The sequence below is a fragment of the Oncorhynchus keta genome, unplaced genomic scaffold, assembly GCF_023373465.1.
Source record: "Oncorhynchus keta strain PuntledgeMale-10-30-2019 unplaced genomic scaffold, Oket_V2 Un_contig_13870_pilon_pilon, whole genome shotgun sequence".
Lineage (NCBI taxonomy): Eukaryota > Metazoa > Chordata > Actinopteri > Salmoniformes > Salmonidae > Oncorhynchus > Oncorhynchus keta.
The window spans coordinates 27,114-35,000 of record NW_026278413.1 but is presented as its reverse complement, the minus strand read 5'-3'; the positions used below and the strand labels follow the sequence as shown (position 1 = coordinate 35,000).

At 50.9% G+C, this 7,887-nt stretch overlaps 1 long non-coding RNA gene across 6 annotated transcripts; it reads right to left on the bottom strand.

Annotated features, from left to right (window-relative positions):
• Positions 1-4,066: 4,066 nt before the first annotated feature.
• On the bottom strand, positions 4,067-7,547 carry LOC127918268 (uncharacterized). 6 transcript variants are annotated; one of them, XR_008099636.1, is made up of 3 exons: positions 7,523-7,547; positions 4,172-4,223; positions 4,067-4,124 (listed from the first exon to the last, which is right to left on the bottom strand). It is a non-coding gene; the product is annotated as an uncharacterized LOC127918268 (long non-coding RNA). The 6 variants fall into 6 exon arrangements; XR_008099637.1 differs by lacking the exon at positions 7,523-7,547 and adding an exon at positions 7,152-7,176; XR_008099638.1 differs by lacking the exon at positions 7,523-7,547 and adding an exon at positions 7,011-7,035.
• Between the last annotated feature and the right edge of the window lie 340 nt (positions 7,548-7,887).

The following is a 7,887-nucleotide window of genomic DNA, read 5'->3' as shown; positions in this document are numbered from 1 at the left end:
GAGCCCTGGTCATATGTAGTGACTATATAGAGAATAGAGCCCTGGTCGTATGTAGTGACTATATAGAGAATAGAGCCCTGGTCGTATGTAGTGACTATATATAGAATAGAGCCCTGGTCATATGTAGTGACTATATAGAGAATAGAGCCCTGGTCATATATAGAGAATAGAGCCCTGGTCATATATAGAGAATAGAGCCCTGGTCATATGTAGTGACTATATAGAGAATAGAGCCCTGGTCATATATAGTGACTATATAGAGAATAGAGCCCTGGTCATATGTAGTGGCTATATAGAGAATAGAGCCCTGGTCATATGTAGTGGCTATATAGAGAATAGAGCCCTGGTCATATGTAGTGACTATATAGAGAATAGAGCCCTGGTCATATGTAGTGACTATATAGAGAATAGAGCCCTGGTCATATATAGAGAATAGAGCCCTGGTCATATATAGAGAATAGAGCCCTGGTCATATATAGAGAATAGAGCCCTGGTCATATGTAGTGACTATATAGAGAATAGAGCCCTGGTCATATATAGAGAATAGAGCCCTGGTCATATGTAGTGACTATATAGAGAATAGAGCCCTGGTCATATGTAGTGACTATATAGAGAATAGAGCCCTGGTCATATGTAGTGACTATATAGAGAATAGAGCCCTGGTCATATGTAGTGACTATATAGAGAATAGAGCCCTGGTCATATGTAGTGACTATATAGAGAATAGAGCCCTGGTCATATATAGAGAATAGAGCCCTGGTCATATGTAGTGACTATATAGAGAATAGAGCCCTGGTCATATATAGAGAATAGAGCCCTGGTCATATGTAGTGACTATATAGAGAATAGAGCCCTGGTCATATATAGAGAATAGAGCCCTGGTCATATATAGAGAATAGAGCCCTGGTCATATGTAGTGACTATATAGAGAATAGAGCCCTGGTCATATATAGTGACTATATAGAGAATAGAGCCCTGGTCATATGTAGTGACTATATAGAGAATAGAGCCCTGGTCATATATAGAGAATAGAGCCCTGGTCATATATAGAGAATAGAGCCCTGGTCATATATAGAGAATAGATCCCTGGTCATATATAGAGAATAGAGCCCTGGTCATATATAGAGAATAGAGCCCTGGTCATATATAGAGAATAGGGCCCTGGTCATATATAGAGAATAGAGCCCTGGTCATATGTAGTGACTATATAGAGAATAGAGCCCTGGTCATATGTAGTGACTATATAGAGAATAGAGCCCTGGTCATATGTAGTGACTATATAGAGAATAGAGCCCTGGTCATATATAGTGACTATATAGAGAATAGAGCCCTGGTCATATATAGTGACTATATAGAGAATAGAGCCCTGGTCATATATAGTGACTATATAGAGAATAGAGCCCTGGTCATATATAGAGAATAGAGCCCTGGTCATATGTAGTGACTATATAGAGAATAGAGCCCTGGTCATATGTAGTGACTATATAGAGAATAGAGCCCTGGTCATATATAGTGACTATATAGAGAATAGAGCCCTGGTCATATATAGAGAATAGAGCCCTGGTCATATGTAGTGACTATATAGAGAATAGAGCCCTGGTCATATATAGTGACCCAGAACGGGGTCAATACAGGATCCGACAAAATGTGTTATCTAAATCAATAAAATAAAAAAAATCGTAATCTTTTTTTACATTTACATTTACATTTAAGTCATTTAGCAGTGACTATGAGTATGTGTGGTGTGGGGGCGTGTGGGGGTGGTGTATGATGTTTGTGAGGGGTGGTGGTGGAGGGGTCCCTCAGCCAAACAGTGAGTATGTGTGGTGTGGGGGCATGTGGGGGTGGTGTATGATGTTTGTGAGGGGTGGGGGATGGGGGATGGGGGTGGGCCCAGCCGACCAGTGAGTATGTGTGGTGTGGGGGCGTGTGGGGGTGGTGTATGATGTTTGTGAGGGGTGGGGGATGGGGGATGGGGGGTGGGCCCAGCCGACCAGTGAGTATGTGTGGTGTGGGGGCGTGTGGGGGTGGTGTATGATGTTTGTGATGGGTGGGGGATGGGGGGCCCCTCAGTCAAACAGTGAGTATGTGTGGTGTGGGGGCGTGTGGGGGTGGTGTATGATGTTTGTCAGAGGTGGGGGATGGGGGGCCCCTCAGTCAAACAGTGAGTATGTGCAGGATGAGGGAATGAATCCCTGGATCAGCTCTGTTCAGACCCTGGCAGTTCCTGTCAACTGGACGACAAACACACCGAGAGGAGAGGGGAATGGAAGTACTGCTAACCTGCGCCATGGAAACAAACCCCAGAAGGATTCGCATGCAAGAGCTGAGAGCTGTATATATATATATATATATACACAATGGTTACAATGAAACAACGTACTGCAGCACTGAACTGCTGTCCCAACCTCCCAGATCTGATGAACAACAGCAGAGACACTGAACTGCTGTCCCAACCTCCCAGACCTGACTGCAGAGACTCCCAACCTCCCAGACCTGATGGACAACAGCAGAGACTAGACTGCTGTCCCAACCTCCCAGACCTGATGGACAACAGCAGAGACTAGACTGCTGTCCCAACCTCCCAGATCTGATGGACAACAGCAGAGACTAGACTGCTGTCCCAACCTCCCAGACCTGATGGACAACAGCAGAGACTAGACTGCTGTCCCAACCTCCCAGACCTGATGGACAACAGCAGAGACTAGACTGCTGTCCCAACCTCCCAGATCTGATGGACAACAGCAGAGACTAGACTGCTGTCCCAACCTCCCAGATCTGATGGACAACAGCAGAGACTAGACTGCTGTCCCAACCTCCCAGATCTGATGGACAACAGCAGAGACTCCCCCAACCTCCCAGATCTGATGGACAACAGCAGAGACTAGACTGCTGTCCCAACCTCCCAGATCTGATGGACAACAGCAGAGACTAGACTGCTGTCCCAACCTCCCAGACCTGATGGACAACAGCAGAGACCAGACTGCTGTCCCAACCTTCCAGATCTGATGGACAACAGCAGAGACTAGACTGCTGTCCCAACCTCCCAGATCTGATGGACAACAGCAGAGACCAGACTGCTGTCCCAACCTCCCAGATCTGATGGACAACAGCAGAGACTCGACTGCTGTCCCAACCTCCCAGACCTGATGGACAACAGCAGAGACTAGACTGCTGTCCCAACCTCCCAGATCTGATGGACAACAGCAGAGACTAGACTGCTGTCCCAACCTCCCAGATCTGATGGACAACAGCAGAGACTAGACTGCTGTCCCAACCTCCCAGATCTGATGGACAACAGCAGAGACTAGACTGCTGTCCCAACCTCCCAGATCTGATGGACAACAGCAGAGACTAGACTGCTGTCCCAACCTCCCAGACCTGATGGACAACAGCAGAGACTAGACTGCTGTCCCAACCTCCCAGACCTGATGGACAACAGCAGAGACTAGACTGCTGTCCCAACCTCCCAGATCTGATGGACAACAGCAGAGACCAGACTGCTGTCCCAACCTCCCAGACCTGATGGACAACAGCAGAGACTAGACTGCTGTCCCAACCTCCCAGATCTGATGGACAACAGCAGAGACCAGACTGCTGTCCCAACCTCCCAGATCTGATGGACAACAGCAGAGACTAGACTGCTGTCCCAACCTCCCAGATCTGATGGACAACAGCAGAGACTAGACTGCTGTCCCAACCTCCCAGATCTGATGAACAACAGCAGAGACTAGACTGCTGTCCCAACCTCCCAGATCTGATGGACAACAGCAGAGACTAGACTGCTGTCCCAACCTCCCAGATCTGATGGACAACAGCAGAGACTAGACTGCTGTCCCAACCTCCCAGATCTGATGGACAACAGCAGAGACTAGACTGCTGTCCCAACCTCCCAGACCTGATGGACAACAGCAGAGACTAGACTGCTGTCCCAACCTCCCAGATCTGATGGACAACAGCAGAGACTAGACTGCTGTCCCAACCTCCCAGATCTGATGGACAACAGCAGAGACTAGACTGCTGTCCCAACCTCCCAGACCTGATGGACAACAGCAGAGACTAGACTGCTGTCCCAACCTCCCAGATCTGATGGACAACAGCAGAGACTAGACTGCTGTCCCAACCTCCCAGACCTGATGAACAACAGCAGAGACTAGACTGCTGTCCCAACCTCCCAGATCTGATGGACAACAGCAGAGACTAGACTGAACTGCTGTCCCAACCTCCCAGATCTGATGGACAACAGCAGAGACTAGACTGCTGTCCCAACCTCCCAGATCTGATGGACAACAGCAGAGACTAGACTGCTGTCCCAACCTCCCAGATCTGATGGACAACAGCAGAGACTAGACTGCTGTCCCAACCTCCCAGATCTGATGAACAACAGCAGAGACTAGACTGCTGTCCCAACCTCCCAGATCTGATGGACAACAGCAGAGACTAGACTGCTGTCCCAACCTCCCAGATCTGATGAACAACAGCAGAGACTAGACTGCTGTCCCAACCTCCCAGATCTGATGGACAACAGCAGAGACTAGACTGCTGTCCCAACCTCCCAGACCTGATGGACAACAGCAGAGACTAGACTGCTGTCCCAACCTCCCAGATCTGATGGACAACAGCAGAGACTAGACTGCTGTCCCAACCTCCCAGATCTGATGGACAACAGCAGAGACTAGACTGCTGTCCCAACCTCCCAGACCTGATGGACAACAGCAGAGACTAGACTGCTGTCCCAACCTCCCAGACCTGATGGACAACAGCAGAGACTAGACTGCTGTCCCAACCTCCCAGACCTGATGGACAACAGCAGAGACTAGACTGCTGTCCCAGCCTCCCAGACCTGATGGACAGCAGCAGAGACTAGACTGCTGTCCCAACCTCCCAGATCTGATGGACAACAGCAGAGACTAGACTGCTGTCCCAACCTCCCAGATCTGATGAACAGGAGCAGAGACTAGACTGCTGTCCCAGCCTCCCAGATCTGATGGACAACAGCAGAGACTAGACTGCTGTCCCAGCCTCCCAGATCTGATGGACAACAGCAGAGACTAGACTGCTGTCCCAGCCTCCCAGATCTGATGGACAACAGCAGAGACTAGACTGCTGTCCCAGCCTCCCAGACCTGATGGACAACAGCAGAGACCAGACTGCTGTCCCAACCTTCCAGATCTGATGGACAACAGCAGAGACTAGACTGCTGTCCCAGCCTCCCAGATCTGATGGACAACAGCAGAGACCAGACTGCTGTCCCAACCTCCCAGATCTGATGGACAACAGCAGAGACTAGACTGCTGTCCCAACCTCCCAGACCTGATGGACAACAGCAGAGACTAGACTGCTGTCCCAACCTCCCAGATCTGATGGACAACAGCAGAGACTAGACTGCTGTCCCAACCTCCCAGATCTGATGGACAACAGCAGAGACTAGACTGCTGTCCCAACCTCCCAGATCTGATGGACAACAGCAGAGACTAGACTGCTGTCCCAACCTCCCAGATCTGATGGACAACAGCAGAGACTAGACTGCTGTCCCAACCTCCCAGACCTGATGGACAACAGCAGAGACTAGACTGCTGTCCCAACCTCCCAGACCTGATGGACAACAGCAGAGACTAGACTGCTGTCCCAGCCTCCCAGATCTGATGGACAACAGCAGAGACCAGACTGCTGTCCCAACCTCCCAGACCTGATGGACAACAGCAGAGACTAGACTGCTGTCCCAGCCTCCCAGATCTGATGGACAACAGCAGAGACCAGACTGCTGTCCCAACCTCCCAGATCTGATGGACAACAGCAGAGACTAGACTGCTGTCCCAACCTCCCAGATCTGATGGACAACAGCAGAGACTAGACTGCTGTCCCAACCTCCCAGATCTGATGAACAACAGCAGAGACTAGACTGCTGTCCCAACCTCCCAGATCTGATGGACAACAGCAGAGACTAGACTGCTGTCCCAGCCTCCCAGATCTGATGGACAACAGCAGAGACTAGACTGCTGTCCCAGCCTCCCAGATCTGATGGACAACAGCAGAGACTAGACTGCTGTCCCAACCTCCCAGACCTGATGGACAACAGCAGAGACTAGACTGCTGTCCCAACCTCCCAGATCTGATGGACAACAGCAGAGACCAGACTGCTGTCCCAACCTCCCAGATCTGATGGACAACAGCAGAGACTAGAATGCTGTCCCAACCTCCCAGACCTGATGAACAACAGCAGAGACTAGACTGAACTGCTGTCCCAGCCTCCCAGATCTGATGGACAGCAGCAGAGACTAGACTGCTGTCCCAACCTCCCAGACCTGATGAACAACAGCAGAGACTAGACTGCTGTCCCAACCTCCCAGATCTGATGGACAACAGCAGAGACTAGACTGAACTGCTGTCCCAGCCTCCCAGATCTGATGGACAACAGCAGAGACTAGACTGCTGTCCCAACCTCCCAGATCTGATGGACAACAGCAGAGACTAGACTGCTGTCCCAACCTCCCAGACCTGATGGACAACAGCAGAGACTAGACTGCTGTCCCAGCCTCCCAGATCTGATGAACAACAGCAGAGACTAGACTGCTGTCCCAGCCTCCCAGATCTGATGGACAACAGCAGAGACTAGACTGCTGTCCCAACCTCCCAGATCTGATGAACAACAGCAGAGACTAGACTGCTGTCCCAGCCTCCCAGATCTGATGGACAACAGCAGAGACTAGACTGCTGTCCCAACCTCCCAGACCTGATGGACAACAGCAGAGACTAGACTGCTGTCCCAACCTCCCAGATCTGATGGACAACAGCAGAGACTAGACTGCTGTCCCAACCTCCCAGATCTGATGGACAGAGCAGAGACTAGACTGCTGTCCCAACCTCCCAGACCTGATGGACAACAGCAGAGACCAGACTGCTGTCCCAACCTCCCAGACCTGATGAACAACAGCAGAGACCAGACTGAACTGCTGTCCCAACCTCCCAGATCTGATGGACAACAGCAGAGACCAGACTGCTGTCCCAACCTCCCAGACCTGATGAACAACAGCAGAGACTAGACTGCTGTCCCAACCTCCCAGATCTGATGGACAACAGCAGAGACTAGACTGCTGTCCCAACCTCCCAGATCTGATGAACAACAGCAGAGACCAGACTGCTGTCCCAACCTCCCAGACCTGATGAACAACAGCAGAGACTAGACTGCTGTCCCAACCTCCCAGATCTGATGGACAACAGCAGAGACTAGACTGCTGTCCCAACCTCCCAGATCTGATGGACAACAGCAGAGACTAGACTGCTGTCCCAACCTCCCAGATCTGATGAACAACAGCAGAGACTAGACTGCTGTCCCAACCTCCCAGATCTGATGGACAACAGCAGAGACTAGACTGCTGTCCCAACCTCCCAGACCTGATGGACAACAGCAGAGACTGCTGTCCCAACCTCCCAGATCTGATGGACAACAGCAGAGACTAGACTGCTGTCCCAACCTCCCAGATCTGATGGACAACAGCAGAGACTAGACTGCTGTCCCAACCTCCCAGACCTGATGAACAACAGCAGAGACTACGGGTAATGGGTAAACAGAAGAAGAGCAGGAATGGAGGATGACCTTGATAAGCAGATGTTTTCTCTCCATCGGGTATTTCTCCCCCGGGGACAATGGTGACGAAGTATACAACCTACAGTTAACAGACACCCACTACAGAAAACAACAACAACAGAATAGAAGAGGAGGGGAGGAGAGAGGAGAGGAGAGGAGGAGAGAGGAGAGAGGAGAGGAGGAGGAGGAGAGGGGAGGGGAGGAGAGAGGAGAGGAGGGGAGGGAGGAGGGGAGGAGGAGGAGGAGGGAGGAGAGGGAGAGGAGGAGAGAGGAGGAGAGGAGGAGAGGAGGAGAGAGAG